Source organism: Oncorhynchus nerka, linkage group LG13, assembly GCF_034236695.1.
Source record: "Oncorhynchus nerka isolate Pitt River linkage group LG13, Oner_Uvic_2.0, whole genome shotgun sequence".
Classification (NCBI taxonomy): Eukaryota; Metazoa; Chordata; class Actinopteri; order Salmoniformes; family Salmonidae; genus Oncorhynchus; species Oncorhynchus nerka.
Genome location: NC_088408.1, coordinates 71,806,334 through 71,821,282, shown reverse-complemented (window position 1 = coordinate 71,821,282; position 14,949 = coordinate 71,806,334). Strand labels below are relative to the sequence as shown.

Sequence of the window (14,949 nt, the reverse complement as noted above, 5' to 3'; positions counted from 1 at the left end):
GTTTTAATTATTCTGCATTGCAGGAAAGTTGTCCTACAACAGGGTAATCAAATTAAGGTCCTACATCTGTACAATTGCACCACTGCCAGAGGGATTCACAATGACCACAATACACCCTGCACTTTTCCCTTAAAATGAGTGTGTGTGTGTGTGTGTGTGTGTGTGTGTGTGTGTGTGTGTGTGTGTGTGTGTGTGTGTGTGTGTGTGTGTGTGTGTGTGTGTGTGTGTGTGTGTGTGTGTGTGTGTGTGTGTGTGTGTGTGTGTGTGAGATCTCCTGCTATTATGATTTGTATAGCCATTTAAGGCCATGTGATTTCAGATCATATTAGTCCTTCACATCCCAGGTGGCTGACTTAACCCAGGATAAACACATCTTTTTAAAGTGGAATAAATGACTCATGTAATGGGATTAAAAATTTGGAGTAAAATATAGCTTTCTTAAGTCATGATAGTGTATAAATTTGCACAAATCCCCAAAGTACATGCAGTCCTTGGTCAAAATGGTATTGCCCAATCATAATATATTATATAATCACTTTAGGCGCCATCTATGGAAATTGTGTTCAAGATAAAATGACAGTACTATCATCCTTATTAGGAGTGTTGCAGACCTTGCCCTGGAATGTGTGTATGGATGGGATGGGAGGGCACATCAGTCCAGGAGAACAGCATGGTCTTATTCTGACCTAATACCTAACCTGGCTAACACACCTGATGCAATGGGACACAAAAAAGTCCAATCACACCTTTCACATTGGGCACAGACGTCAATTCAACGTCTATTCCACGTTGGTTCGATGTAATTTCATTGAAATGACATGGAAACAATGTTGATTCAGCCAGTGTGTGCCCAGTGGGTTATGACCAAGCAGTTGAGCTATCACGACCAGAAGAGAGTGTGATCTAAGCATGCCAGGCTTATTCGCATCTGCCTTACCTGGGGCGTTACTGCCCCCTGCTGTTAAACACTAAGAATAAAATATGATAACAAGACTTGGAGGGTGGGGGAGACCTTGGACCATAGAGCATGATAGAGCACTCTTCTTTGTATCTGTCCTGTGTGCACACAGGCAGCGCCATTGAGACCATCTCCATTTTGACATAGTCAAAGTTCTTATTCTACTACTTCTATGAGTTGGTAAACAAACTTAAGGGTGCATACTGCCACCTGGAGTGTGTTGTTTGAACAGGTGTGAAGCCAAGGTTGATGATTTACTGCCACCTGCAGTTCTGGAATGTTTTCTCATGGGTATAATTCATAGGTTGATCCCTTCTGATGACCTGAATTCAATTACGAGATCCTTCCTTAACCCATAGGAAGTCCCACCCGGTTGACAACTTCAAAAATGAAAGTCCTCAGTGGTCGCACCCATGCTAGTACCAGCTTTTGGACCCAAGAGTCCTCTATGATTCTCTATGCCTTGGACACTATTATTCTAAAGAAGTGTACTTATATACAATACCAGTCAAAAGTTTGGACACACCAACTCATTCAAGGGTTTTTCTTTAATTGTACTATTTTTCACATTGTATAATAATGGTGACAACATCAAAACTATGAAATAACATGTGGAATCATGTATTAACCAAAAAAGTGTTAAACAAATCAAAATATATTTGCTATTCTTCAAAGTAGTCACCCTTTGCCTTGATGACAGCTTTGCACAATCTTGGCATTCTCTCAACCAGCTTCATGAGGTAGTCACATGGAATGCATTTCAATTAACAGGTGTGCCTTGTTTAAAGTTAATTTGCCTCATAAATTGCTGCCCAAATAAATGCTTCACAGAGTTCAAGTAAAATACACATCTCAACATCTGTTCAGAGGAGACTGTGTGAATCAGACCTTCATAGTCAAATTGCTGCAAAGAAACCAGAACTAAAAGACACCAATGTGAAGAAGAGACTTGCTGGGACCAAGAAACACGAGCAATGGACATTAGACCGGTGAAAATCTGTCCTTTGGTCTGATGAGTCCAAATTTGAGATTTTTGATTTCAACTGCCATGTCTTTATGAGACGCAGAGTAGGTGAACGGATCTCTGCATGTGTGGTTCCCACCATGAAGCATGGAGGACGAGGTGTGATGCTGTGGGAGTGCTTTGCTACTGACAATGTGTATTATTTATTTAGAATTCAAGGCATCCTTAACCAGCATGGCTACCACAGCATTCTGCATCGATACACCATCCCATCTGATTTGCACTTAGTGGGACTATTATTTGTTTTTCAACAGGACAATGACCCAAAACACACCTCCAGACTGTGTAAGGGCTATTTGACCAAGAAGGAGAGTGATGGAGTGCTGCATCAGATGACCTGGCCTCCACAATCACCCAACTTCAACTCAATTGAGATGATTTGGGATGAGTTGGACTGCATAGTGAAGGAAAACCAGCCAACAAGTGCTCAGCATATGTGAGAGCTCCTTCAAGACTGTTGTAAAAGCATTCCTCATGAAGCTGGTTGAGAGAATGCCAAGCGTGTGCTAAGCTGTCATCAAGGCAAAGGGTGGCTACTTTGAAGAATCTAAAATAGATTTTGATTTGTTTAACAGTTTTTTTGGTTACTACATGATTCCATATGTGTTATTTCATAGTTTTGATGTCTTCACTATTATTCTACAATGTAGAAAATAGTACAAATAAATAAAAACCCTTGAATGAGTAGGTGTGTCCAAACTTTTGACTGGTACTGTACATATACCCTGATTTCTTTATATTATAAGTCATTCAACCAGATGATGTCTCACAAAGACACAATTTAATATTTAATTTCCTGGGTAAGTTACTGTCAACTTGTGGACATTTTGACCATTACAAAAAGTTACAAATATTATACTTATGATGTTAAAAAAAAAAAAAAAAAGTGACAATCTGGCATCTTGAAAGTATGCTTTCTTGAATGGACATTGTTGTTGAAGTGCTCCTCACAGTTTGAAGGGGGTTGTTAATCACAGGCGCTTTTCAGCGTTGTGAATATTAAGGGCTCTGCATGTGTCAAACACGCTGTGGTAGTAATCACACTACGCTATGATTACTGCAATCAGGGACCAAATACATAGCCCCAGTCACCTGTCTATCACTCCACAGAGGCATGCTGGGGTGGGCTAGGCAGCCCGGGGGAGGAGTGGCTGGCTAGCTGTGACTGTGTGAATGCTGCCTCCTGAAGACAATATGAGAGAGCCTCCATGGGGGATTTTCACACACTGGAATACAGAGAGAGAACACAGTAAAGTGGCAACCAGCTCACAGGGTGATAATATACTTCAAGAAAAATCATTATTGAACTTAAAATCGGTCCAAGAATCACCAGGCTCAGGGGAATGTTTTTGGAACATTCCAAAAATAAATACTGTAGAGGGAAGACACAAGACAAAGAAGTACTTTTTTAAATAGTTTATTCAACAGAGACAAGGGCATGGTAAATATGTTTTATCAATACAGCACATGAAATAAAAGATAGTAAGAATATTATCAGTTTTTCAACATCCCAGCCATATTTTGTGAATAATTCTGTAGTGACACCACACAAAGGACAAGGATCAAAACCACTTAGACACTGTGTTGACTAGTGACGCTTTTGATTGAAGCTACTCTGAAAGACACTAGGTCCTCCAAAGCAAAACTGCTTCATCGTTTGATCACACAATTTGATTGTCAAGCCATAAGAAGCTTGTCTTTATCCAAGAATAGAACCCACCTTTGACAGTTGAGTCTGTATAATAAATGTGGTCTTAGTTTTTGCTAAATCAGTTCTAAATGTGCATTTGTTTTTACTATTAATCCCCATTAGCTGCTGCCAAACAGCAAAATTAATGCAGTTGTACAATTTTAAAAACATTACAATACATTCACAACAAAATTCTCAACATACTGTGTGCCCTCAGGCTCCTACTCCACTACCAAATATGTACAATACAAAATCCCTGTTTATGTGTGTGTATTGTGCGTATGTTATTGTGTGTGTGTGTATATGTGTGTGTGCCTATGTTTAAGTGTATGTGCCTATGTTTGTGTTGCTTCATAGTCCCTGCTGTTCCATAAGGTGTATTTTATCTGTTTTTTAAATCAAATTTGACTACTTGCATCAGTTACTTGATGTTGATGTTGAGTTCCATGTAGTCATGGCTCTATGTAGTAATGTGCACCTCCCATAGTCTGTTCTGGACTTGGGGACTCTGAAGAGACCTCATGTGGCATGTCTTGTGCATGGGTGTCTGAACTGTGTCCGAGCTGTTTGTTACGGACAGACTTTTCCCCGTCTTAGCTTCTGTTGTATCAATATGTTTTGACCATGACAGTTTACAATCCCGGGTTACTCCAAGCAGTTTAGTCACCTCAACTTGCTCAATTTCCACATTATTTATTACAAGATTTAGTTGAGGTTTAGGGTTTAGTGAATGATTTGTCCCAAATACAATGCTTTTAGTTTTAGAAATATTTAGGACGATCTTATTCCTTGCCACCCATTCTGAAACTAACCGCAGCTCTTTGTTAAGTGTTGCGGTCATTTCAGTCGCTGTAGTAGTTGATGGGTATAGTGTTGAGTCATCCGCAATTGAGTAGAGCCAGTGGCATGTCATTACTACAGATTAAAAAGAGTAACGGGCTGCCCTGGGAAATTCCTGATTCTACCTGGATTATGTTGGAGAGGCTTCCATTAAAACACCATCTGTGTTCTGTTAGACAGGTAACTCTTTATCCACAATATAGCAGGGGATGTAAAGCCATAACACATACGTTTTTCCAGCAGCAGACTATGATCGATAATGTCAAAAGCCGCACTGAAGTATAACAAAACAGCCTCTACAATAATTTTATCATCAGCCAATCATCAGTCATTTGTGTAAATAGTGGATGAAGACAACATTGCTATAGCATAACGTTACTCCATAGAAAAAACGGATAGAAAAACATACACGCTTAAGGCGTCCTCATGCTTCCCAGTCGACACAGTTCAGAAGAGTTTGTGCATATATTATGAAGACATTATGTGACGTTTTTGTTCGTTTTGGACTTCGGTGGGCTTTTTTCGGCTGTTCTGACACAACCAAAACATTCTAGAGGCAAGTCGAAGTTCTGAGACTAAAATAACCCCCATTCATCGGTGATTGGTCAACCGTAGGGATTCTTCAATAAAGTCTTTGTTGTCATTTAATGATAGACGACTCGTTTTCATGCACATTTATTAATTGAGAAATACTGCACCAAAAATCTTAGATGTACTATTGCATGACTAAGATCTCCTCTGCAAAAAAAGTCTAAATTAATGACAGATTTCTTGAATTATCTTCGATTAATTCTGACTATTTTAAGGAAGTGTGTAATGGCTATGGCATCTCAAATTGACAAACAGTATAATTGCTGCTTTTTCACATTTTCAAGCAAAGGTCTTTTAAGGGAGTATGCAGCACACTCATTCGGTTCACCTAGCCGAATTTGGCTAGGCGCCAGCCGAGCTGGAGCATGCTGAATCCTTAACACTCATTCAGACAAAAACAATGACGGCATCATGCACACAGTTTGAGAATCAATGTACACACACACAGGGGGGGGGGGGGGGGTGGCTTGCTGAACCAAAACCTGATAACTCTCAGCACAACATTAGTCATTTCAGTTAGTTTGTTAGATAATTAGTCAAATTAGTAGGTTAGTTAGTTTGTTAGTTTCTGGGAAGCTGTTTCATGCCCCAATAGTTAGTGCTTTCTAACTCTAGTGCAGGTTAAGTAAAGTGTCACGCGATCAAGGACACAGGGATGTCTATCCTCATGACGACTCAGGAAGTAAAGAAACGATACTGCATGGCCTACTAGATGCTGTTTGATCTCACCAAGGGGCAGGGAGAAGTGATGGGTGATAAGTTGGTCACAGCATGGTTAGACAGCATTGAAAGAAGCACCACATGTTAGTCTGAGAGAAGATACAGTATGTTAGTAAGAGCATCAGGTTAGTGTTTTTTGTCATGAATGTTGTTCTGGAGTTCACTCTGCAGAGGGGTCACTAGGTAGCACAACCACAAAGTCATGAAATCTGATGTTAAACCTAATGTTAAACCTATCCTTACCCACACTGTTAGAGCTAATGACCAAAAAGCAAAAACGTTTATTTTTACAATATAGACAATTTTTGACTTTGCAGCTGGCCTATCTAAGGGGAAATCGGTCAGTTCTGCCTTCAGGACAAGACTCATGACAATAAATGTCAACCTGCGTAAGAGCAAAGAATCAATGGCCAAATTCTGAGGCCTCATCTGGGGTTGTTAGTACCAGTCACCACTCAGTTAGTAGTAAAGCAGGTAAGGGTTGCTATTTGCTTTGGTTTATCTAATAAGAGAATACACACGTGTCTATGCAGGCTACAAACCAAGCACTGGTTGGCCACACAATGGACAGGGGGACAAACATTTGTCAGCCATTATTTGTTAAACTATTAAGATGGACAACTTAAAAAAATAATCATCTTTAGCATAGTTACTGAAACATTCGTAACATGTTTTTAGGCGTCCCCCTGAGCAGAAGTGTGTGGTCAACCCAGTGAGCTACAGGTAGGTAGGTGCGCTTTGTCTTTAAATCTATTGGTTAATCCAGCTTCCCATCCCAGATCCTGGAATCATTCTCACCGTTGTGCTTTAGGGGCCAAAAGTAAAACCTCTCAACAAGCAACTTACTGAGCTTAAGGTTATGACAGATAGATAAATACATAGTTAGTATATATGATTTTGGGTGATCTGTGTCTGGTGGAAGAAAGGTTTCAGGAAAATGGGAGAAGATTCTGTCTCAGACTCTGTGCACAAAGCAAATAGTAGTTCATGTTAATGTGTTTGAAATTGCAAGCCCAGCCAACATCATCCACAGTACAGGTTAGTATTAATAACCACAGGTCTGCTAGCCAGATCACCCTTGATACAAGTCAGTATTCAACGTCCGTCCATGTCTGAGGACGTCGGGAGATGATGTGGAAACTGGCCTCTAGGGGCAACAGTGAGCGCTGGTAGATTCAAGTAGGTTTCAGTTTATCTAGGGGGTTATAGGTGGGGATGGCAGATAGCAAATGGCATCTGCCTCGTGTCCCAAAAGTTGTGTGTTCAAATCCCTGAATATGAAGTTGTTTTTGAGATTTTTGTTTTAAGCCTATTCCAAACCTTAACCATTCGTAGTTAATACCTAACCTTAGCCTTAAACACTGAAATTTGAAGTTTGGAAGAAATTTGAAATGTGATGTTTGAGAAACATGGATGAACGTCTAATTCTGACGTGAGACTGTCAGAGCTAGTTGCAGCATACATTACACACACACACACACACACACACACACACACACACACACACACACACACACACACACACACACACACACACACACACACACACACACACACACACACACACACACACACACACACACACACACACACACACACACACACACACACACACACACACACACACACACACCAGAGAGGGGGATGGCTTGCTGAACATAAACCTCCAAACTTGATAACTCTCAGCACACAATTAATCATTTCAGTTAGTTTGTTAGATAATTAGTTAATTAGTAGGTTAGTTAGTTTGTTAGTTTCTGGGAAGCTGTTTCATGGCCCAATAGTTAGTGCTTTCTCACTCTAGTGCAGGTTAAGTAAAGTGTCACATGATCAAGAACACGGATGTCTATCCTCATGACGACTCAGGAAGTAAAGAAACGATACTGCATGGCCTACTAGATGCTGTTTGATCTCACCAAGGGGCAGGGAGAAGTGATGGGTGATAAGTTGGTCACAGTATGGTTAGACTTCATTGAAAGAAGCACCACGTGTTAGTCTGAGAGAAGATACTAACATACTGTAAGAGCAAGAAATCAATAGCCAAAGTGTTAGGCCTTATCCAGGGTTGTTGTTCATATACCAGTCACCACTCAGTTAGTAGTAAAGCAGGTAAGGGTTGCTATTTGCTTTGGTTTATATAATAAGAGAATACACATGTGTCTATGCAGGCTACAAACGAAGCACTGGTTGGCCACACAATGGACAGGGGGACAAACATTTGTCAGCCATTCTTTGTTCAACTATTAAGATGGACAACTTAAAAAATAATCATCTTTAGCATAGTTACTGAAACATTCGTAACATGTTTTTAGGCGTCCCCCTGAGCAGAAGTGTGTGGTCAACCCAGTGAGCTACAGGTAGGTAGGTGTGCTTTGTCTTTAAATCTATTGGTTAATCCAGCTTCCCATCCCAGATCCTGGAATCATTCTCACCGTTGTGCTTTAGGGGCCAAAAGTAAAACCTCTCAACAAGCAACTTACTGAGCTTAAGGTTATGACAGATAGATAAATACATAGTTAGTGTATATGATTTTGGGTGATCTGTGTCTGGTGGAAGAAAGGTTTCAGGAAAATGGGAGAGGTACAAGTTAGTATAGTAGAGGTTAGTGTAAGTAACAAAATGTCTGTTACCAGACATTAGTACTGTTAGGTATTAGAGGGTATTTGTTAGTGTATTTATTAAGGAATGCCAAGAGAGCTGAGGGTTTGGTTTCAATGGGTAAGGAAATTAATTACACTAAGAGCCACACTCTTACACTCAAAATGTACACCTACACCACAGGACTTTGTTGGCACCTTAATTTGGGAGGAAGGGCTCATGGCTGGAGCAGAATGAATAGACTGGTATCAAATACATCAAATATATGGTTTCCATGTGTTTGATACCATTCCATTTGCTCCGTTCCGGCCATTCAAATGAGCCGTCCTCCCCTCAACGGGGCTTGGGGTTTAGTTTGGTTGATTAGCTTGATTAGTGACTGTTAGATTGTTAGTCCAGGTTAGCAAACCAGGATTACTCTGGTGTTGGTTAGTTCTATATGACTCTAGCTGAGGTTATTGGGAGTTGCAGTACATGCAGAAATCACAAGACAAACCAGGCCTCGGGAGACCATCCAAACACCGCCACAAACACAACCCTATTAAAGTCGTAACATCCTCATAACACTCCTGTAACGTCAGAGTAGACTAACGATAACAAGCATTAGCTGCTGGAGTGGTATGGGTATGTCAGCTGGGTTAAGACGTCCGCATGCTTCCCAGCCAAAACAGTTCAATAGAATTTGTGCATATATTATGACATCATTTTGTGATGTTTTTGTTAGTTCTGGACTTTAGTAATGTTTTTTTCGACTGTTCGAGCTCAATCTTTTTTCTAGAGGCAAGCCGAAGTCGGTAGCCGAAATCTACGCTCCTTCGTTGGTGATTGGTCAACAGTAGGGATTCTTCAATAAAGTCTTTGTTGTAATTCAACGAGAGACGACATGTTTTCATGCAAATGTTTTCATTGAGAAATACTGCACCAGACATCTCAATTAGATGTAAAATTGCGCGACTAAGATCTCTGCAAAAACGTCAAATTGTATGACGGATTTCTTGAGTTATCTTAGATTCATTCTGAATATTTTGAGTAAGTTTATACTGGCTACGGCATGTCAAAATGGACAATCGGTACTATTGTCGCTTTTTTATTGTTTTCCAAGTGAAGATCTTTTAAGGGAGGATGCAAGCCCACTTGTTCGGTTTGCCTAGTCAACTTCGGGAAACATCAATTAAATTAGCAGGAAGGCCATCTTAGCAGACTCAACCTTGTTAGTCATGTTAGACATCAGATGTAGAAGGAAGTGAGTAAGGTGTTAAAAGTGTTGCCAAGGTTACAGAGAAGAGAAAGGTGCTGACAGCATGAGGAGAAGCAGGCATCAGAGAAAGGTGTTAGTCTCTCACTGCTTTGATCAGCTGAACAGTGTGGAAGGGGATGATAAAGTGTTATTTTACAGAGGAGGGGAGAGAGCTCCCTCAGGTAAACAATATTTAAGGAAATGAAAGCGCCAAAGCATCAGACAACACTAAAACCCCACCCTTTATGGGTCTCTCTTATGGCATGAAATGTGGTCCTGAATGACGTCCTGAATGACGTCGGCATAAAATAGACTACAATTAAAGGGGCCAGCAACGTGCCAATGGTACTTCCAAATAATAATAATAACAATAATAATCACTGAAAGGTCACTGAAAGGTCTCCTTCTAACACAAATCGATAGCAAAATAAGTGTGCTCCATCAGTAGCCTTGTAGTAATGTTCATTCGTCAGTGGGTGAAAGCCATAGGTCCCAGTTCCCGTCCCAGTTCCAATTCGGTAAGGATGAACCGCGTTGACAACTGCAGGGGAGATGACATGACAACACAGTCACTGAGTTCTGTTCTACATTACACAAGATGTGTAGACAACTGAGCAGCAGAGAAAGACTGATGGACTGAATAGCAGACAGTTTGACAGGCGCAAAGTAGAAGTGACGCCTCAACTAAAACAGGTGGAGGGAGCAGAGTAGCAGCCATTAGTTTAGGCTGACATGGTGCTGGGGTGAAGAGGACAACAGACATTAATTCTGCACCCGAAATGTCACACATTTTGTCGCAAAAAATTAAAGTCAAGAGGGCTCTTTGAGTGTGTGTGTGTGTGTGTGTGTGTGTGTGTGTGTGTGTGTGTGTGTGTGTGTGTGTGTGTGTGTGTGTGTGTGTGTGTGTGTGTGTGTGTGTGTGTGTGTGTAATCTGTGAAATGCATGAAATCAGGATTATTGGCCAGGGGCAGGATTCTAAGCTTTAAAGCTTCTGCAAAGAGAGATCCAGAATATGTTTGTGTTGCCTTGGTGAGGACAATCTCCCCCACACCACGGTCCCCCACCCTCAACTCCACTCTCAGCACATATGTAGGCTACCCTTCCACAGCCTCTTTTTCTCTAGCTCTTGGTTGACCTGACCCAACCAAACATATTTTATAGGCTGATCTGGCATACGTCATATATTAAAGATAATCAGCCATGAAAGCAGATTAGACAAATCTGATTTAGTTATGGCTCTACTTTCAGATTTGTTTTGCTCTCCACCTCTTCTCTGTGACAGTATAGGGTGACTGCACTGTTATAATGCGGTGGATTTATAAATTAACACACTAAACTAATCCCTTACTTTCCATGTCACCCTTCCTATCATATACCCTCTCTTTTAGATCACTCACAGCCGAAAATATTAAAATGTTATATTCATCCAATGTCTGCCACAATTTTGGATGACGTGATGATGTCACCGCTGCTCATGCTGCTCCCTGTGCTCATTGATTGCTAGTGTGCATGTGATGTTGGTCCACTTAAACCAGATGCAACCCGGATATAGACAGTCCATGAATCGGCGTAAGCGAACGTGAGTAGATTACCTTGAAAACAACAGTCAGACATCTTGGACACATTCTCCATTTCTTTATACCTCAGTGGATAGATCAGGTTAGATACACACAGACCGCGTAGACCGCATGAGAGAGGAATGTACACAACACAACAACGAGAGGGATAGAGACCATTCGTGAAAGTATGCCTTATCTACTTTGAAGAACCAGTAAAATGATTTTGTCAGACAGCTAGGCAGGCTAGCCTAGCTAAATAAGATGACTAAAGCCAGTAGTACAGTATGGGGAGCACAGAGATACCATTAGATGGTTGTCTGGCTGGCTGGCTGTTACTGCCTAAGCAGAGATGAACTATGACTAAGGCAGTGGGGTCCCCAGAAATAATGGCAACAAAAATGGGTCCTGCTGAAAAAGTTTCAATACCACTGCTTTAAGGAATTAAAAATAATAAAGTCATCAAATAAAAACGAAGTAATATACACTACTGAAATATTGTATTATTTCATAGTAATTTACTATTTTTCTATTGATGTCTACCCAATGTGGACCTGACAGAGACAATGGAATATGTTCAATGTTTTGGCAATTAAAGGTTCACTATTGTGGGGTTTGGAATTTCCATTAAAAACTCTAAAATCATTTGAATGCCATTATTCCATAATGCGTTTAATTAATGTAAAAAAATATTTAAATCAGATAAGAACGAGATAATATTTTAATAATCGAACCAACTTCAAAAAGCACTTATCGCTCAGCATGAACCTTCTCTCTTGGCATGAGAACATACTGTACAGTACATCCTCAAACGCAGCACTGGTCTTTGTGTCAGTAGAAGGCCCTTGAACCAGTGTGCAACGAGAGGTCTCATTTGCTCAAATGCCAATATTCTAACAAAACCTCACAGGCATATCGGGGGAAGAGAGTCCACCTCAGCATAGGTTTCTGGATTGTCTTTCTAACAAGGGCATTTGAAAGGGTTTTGGCTCTCTCTGAATATAGATTGGCAACAAATATACATTCTTGATTAATCAATGACTTCAACGAAAATAAATTAGTTTGAGAAATAGTTGTACCTGTTTAGAAAACAGCTTTGTAGACAGCACTATCAGTCTGGTCATGTTGTTGACTCGTCTAAATGGCCTCTGACGGCTGGCACCATCTCAGTATCCTCCTCAGCATATCTGGAGAGAAACACAGAGCAGCAAGCAGCAGAAAGTGGAACGCAACCCCCTGGAACACCTGCCCCCAAAACCCTACCAAAGAGAGGCTGGACCATTGGACTTGACTACTGCCTAAAGATACCATGGGATGCAGGAGGGAAGGGGTTAATAAAATTCATAGGTGATTAGGAACAGTTACTAACTGACCTGATTAACCTTTTTTTAATCTTATTTGAAATGTTTTACCTTACACTGACCTAATTGAAATGAATATCTTGCTTCGGTAGCTCCCCTAATAAAAACAATAGTCAATACAAATTTCATGGAGGAACGGAACATACAAGACATCATTACCACCAATAGTAGTGGTTAATCCTCTGTCTTTAGAAGAACCCCTTCGATATGTGTGGATATACTGGACGCATACCTGTCTCCCTACTCCTGTATTCATCAGTCCATCAGGGACCCCAGGGAATCTCAGTTGTCATGGGGACGTGCGTCCTGCCAGCTGGGCTGTGGGTTTGGCCACTGTAGACAGAGGGCATCCATTAGCCAGCAGCACTGTTCTATTTAAACAGCAGCAGTGGAGGTGGACAGGGTGAGATAAGAACTGTTTCTAGTAAAACTAGATGGATGCACCCGGCCCCTGCTTCATCACAAACTGATGTGGTAGAGGGGCCGCAGGCATGAATTTCTCCTCAAAGAAAAATGTATGATGTATAGGCATATCCTATAATTATTTATTTATCTCCATCATGGAACAGAATAGCTAGCCTAAACGAACAAGGCATATGATACAGTGGTAGCTGACTCACTGTGCTGTTGCTGCATTCGAATGTCTAAATTATTTACTATGTAGGGCTAGACTAGTTGGTCCTGCAGAGATTTGCCTTTAAACTGAAATGGGGGCGTTGAAATGGTATTCAGCTCTCATAAATCCGCATATACAACGAGTGTAAAAAATATTAAGAATACCTTCCTTATATTGATTTGCAACCCCCCAACCACCCAAAGGCACTACAATATTTTGGCTTGCCCATTCACCCTATGAATGGCACACATACACAATCCATCTCTCAATTGTCTGAAGGATTCAAAATCCTTCTTAAACCTGTCTCCTCTCCTTCATCTACACTGACTGAAGTGGATTTAACATCAATAAGGAATCATAGCTTTCACCTGAATTCACCTGGTCAGTCTATGTCATGGAAAAACTGCAGGTGTTCTTAATGTTTTGTATACTCAGTGTATGCCTGTCACTGAAAGTCTCTCAATTATCCCATGTCAGTAAAAACAAATTTGACTAGTAAATTAGTCTAGCCAGCTATCTAAATGTGTAATTATATCTAAATTACCGACCATTTCATGTTCATACTGTTTTGTACGTTGTGTTACAAGACACTTTCCAAATGCACCTCAGAATGAAGCGTCGTCACACAGATTGATGATTAAATGATGATTAAAAGCATTGAACACCATACATTATGACTGTTTTAATAATTTCTCACCCTATATTCTCTTCAGCATAATGATCACGGGTATTATTCTCCCCAGGACAGAAACCAGGCAATGGGACAATAATTGTAGGCTGTCTGAAGCTACGGTTTTGGGAGCGTTTCACAGATTAAAATGAAGAATTAAACATATTTTTAAACGAATATCAGAAGATAGAAAATCGGTCAGTGGTCTCTTACCTTTTGCATTGATGCAAGTTTGACCATCGGTCCAAAATGCACCTGTCTCGCACCATCTGTGTCAGCAAGGATGGCGCGATAAAGGGCTCCAACTGTGTCCGACTAATCCTCTTCGGGTAGAATGAGCGATGTACAAAATTGTCAGTGATATATAGTATAGATATTCTGAATGAAAAGCGAATCTTTATCATCAATGGTTTTGTGATGCAGAGCGCACAAAAACCTATTCCAATTTACCCGTGGAGTGCGTCAGTTTGCCTTGAGCAGAGAGGTCGGGTGAGAGCGGAGCAGCTGCCTCTGATGGGCGGTTAATAATGGAAAGTAAATAACAAGACTGAAGCCTGGACAAAGGAGTGTTTGGATGGCACGAGGAATTAACCCGCAGATGTCTGTATTTTGTATGCGAGCGCTTGTAGGCTACGGACTCCAGCTGCCACAGATCTACGAGTACGTTCTATTGTAATGCAAACTGATGACAGAATGAATGCCCGTCAGTCTCCTCTACCATCTGCGTTCCCTCGGTAACCAGAAACCTGCCTGTAGGCGCCATCCAAGCGTTTTCACATTGGCTACAGATTATGGCTAAAACAATATTCTCTCTGCAGTGAGTCTGAATACAATAGAATGAAACACATAATACGGGGATGTCTAGGCCAATGCCATTTTAGCCCATATAGTGTCCAGTTTGGTAAGAAATTATCATATGATTAGCCTTGCCTGCACAGTGCCATGGGGAAATTGAAAGAAAGAACCCTCCTATATGTGTGAACCCCTATAATCTATTCTAAATAATGGCCTCATCTCAGACAAAAAGCTATTATATGCTAGAATGGTCATTTATTTTTTTGTAAACTCAGCAAAAAAAGAAACGTCC

At 40.7% G+C, this 14,949-nt stretch overlaps 1 long non-coding RNA gene across 1 annotated transcript; it reads right to left on the bottom strand.

The window, feature by feature from the left end:
- Positions 1–3,383: 3,383 nt before the first annotated feature.
- Positions 3,384–14,559, bottom strand: LOC115131949 (uncharacterized). The gene is made up of 4 exons (XR_003864018.2): positions 14,313–14,559; positions 14,076–14,185; positions 12,295–12,909; positions 3,384–10,199 (listed from the first exon to the last, which is right to left on the bottom strand). It is a non-coding gene; the product is annotated as an uncharacterized LOC115131949 (long non-coding RNA).
- Positions 14,560–14,949: the final 390 nt, after the last annotated feature.